Genomic DNA, 2,467 nt, shown 5'->3' with positions numbered 1-2,467 from the left:
AAGTTGGCGGATTAGGCAATGTGAGTAATGCCTAAAACCAGGCATTGTTAACAATACCGGCCTAGGTTCCAAACCACCCCCGGCAATGTTAACAATGCCTGGCCTTAGGCATTGTTCACATTGCCTAATCCGCCAACTTTTCTTTGCCATTTTTTGAACCTTTGCAGATTGATTTGTATAGCGAAAATGTACTCTACGTGTAGCTAAAAAAGTGTACTTTAATTTAATATAAGTTACATTAAAATCCATTTGCTAAAAGTATAAAAAATATTTGCCGAAACATTTTAAAGAAATGGCAAAGTAGGAAAAATTTGCAGCATCGCATTCTCTGACATTTCCTGAACTTTACATGCTAAATTTATAACTCGATATGGTGTTCTACGCGTAGACAAAAGAGTGTACTTTAATTTAATATAAAAATTATTAAGATTCGCTTGCTGTAAATATAAAAAATATTTGCCGAAACTCTTGAAAGAAATTGCAAAGATGCACAATTTACAGCATTGCATTCTCTGACATTTTATGAGCATTTGCGGATCGATTAATAACTCAAAAAAGTATTCTGCGTGTAGATGAAAGAGTGTACTTTAATTTAATATAAGTTTCATTAAAATCTATTTACTTTTAGTATAAAAAATATTTACTGAAACTTTTCAAAAAAAATTGCAAATATGCACAATTTACAGCATTGCATTCTCTGACATTTTATGAACCTTTGCGATATGATTTATAACTCAATAAGGTATTCAACGCGTAGGAAAAAGTGTGTACTTTAATTTAATACGAAAATCATGAAAATTCGCTTGCTATAAATATAAAAATTATTAAAAGAATATTCATGGGAGATAATCACAGTTTAATGTTAACATTTAGAAAATGTATTGTTAAGTCAAAAATACTAGGTGCTATTTAAAAAAATAAAAGTAGCCTTAAAAAAACAATAAAAAAGAATGCCATGTATAGTCAATTAAAAACAGATCAACTTTTATTTAAAGTATTTTTGTGTCAGATTATCTCATGTACTTGAAAAATTGTGACTTGAGTTATTTCGGACACTCTGTATAATATAATAATATTAATTTTATTTTTTTATTTTATATTAATTCATATTATTTTATTTTCTATAGAACTTACGTGTTCCATTTCATATTTATTATTTTATATTATAATCATTTATACTACACATATATGTTTTATTTAATATTACAATTATATATTATATATTATATAATATTTGATAAAAAAGTCAACTAAGTCAAATAAGAAGGGACCCTAATTAACCAATCTTATGGAATCCCTTAATAAATTCAAACTTAAATTCTCTTTTTCTATCTTTCTATCTTTCTATCTTCCTTTAAACGTTGTTTCTATAAAAACTTAATTGCAAATTGTGTCACGAATGATAAAACCACAACAGAAGAAAAAAGTGTCGCAACAAATTGTTTTATGGGAAAATGAATTTTTATAGAAATATCTTCTTCTCTCTCTCACACTCTTCCTTCATTCTATTTCTCTCTCTTTCTTTTAAAGATAAATGCGAATTGGAGAATTAGTTCTGTTGTTAACCGAGTGGAAAGAAATCTTCTAAGATTCCAGGTAGAAGTGTTCATTACTTCTTTCAACGTTTCACAACGAACGAATTCAACATCTTTCGTTGATTTTTACCGAATAAAAGAGACGATAATGATTCTCGAATTAAATCACGAAACTAATCTACGTTTATAGTTATCTAACGAAGATCACGATTTATCATCAATAAAATTACTTTTTCTACTTTTATATATATCTTTTCTGTTTATTTCTTATCTTCTTTTTTTATTTTCTTATTATTTCTTTTTTATTTTGTCTTTCCGTCTATTTTCAAGTTTCTAGATTGAGAGGAGAGTAGGATTGGGTTGTATGAGTTCACGTTGAATTACAAAGAAACGATGAAAGTGAAAGAGAGAAAGAGAGAGATACGATAAATGGGAAGATAGAACTTAGGTATACATGTGTATATATATATATATATATATATATATATATATATGAAAAGATACGATACGATACGGTTGAGATGTACTACAAAATGAAACGAGAGAAAATGAGAAATTGAGAATAACAGAAAGAGGAAGGAGTAAGAGGGGGAAGAGGGAATTATAGTGTATAGAGACACAATAATATTCGTATTTGTGTTCTTCATTGTAAATGAAAAATAATTGATAATTTATTTGTAATGTTAAAACAAATTATAAATTCTTATACGTACAAATTTATTTTAGTATTTTAATATTATTTTTCTATAGTGCATACTGTGAGTCATAGGAATATTGGTATTAGTGTTCTTCAAAATTTGATTTTGAATGATCTACAAAAATTGATTATTAATACTTTTATTATTATATTAGTGTTAAAGAAATAATATAATTTAAATGATGAATTATATTAGTTTGACGCGTGATTATTTGCATCTACGTAATAATATAAT

The sequence above is a fragment of the Polistes canadensis genome, unplaced genomic scaffold (genome assembly GCF_001313835.1).
Source record: "Polistes canadensis isolate GaletaPanama2010 unplaced genomic scaffold, ASM131383v1 scaffold_123, whole genome shotgun sequence".
In the NCBI taxonomy this organism is placed as follows: Eukaryota; Metazoa; Arthropoda; class Insecta; order Hymenoptera; family Vespidae; genus Polistes; species Polistes canadensis.
The sequence above is the reverse complement of the archived record's forward strand: the minus strand, read 5'-3'. Positions refer to the sequence as shown.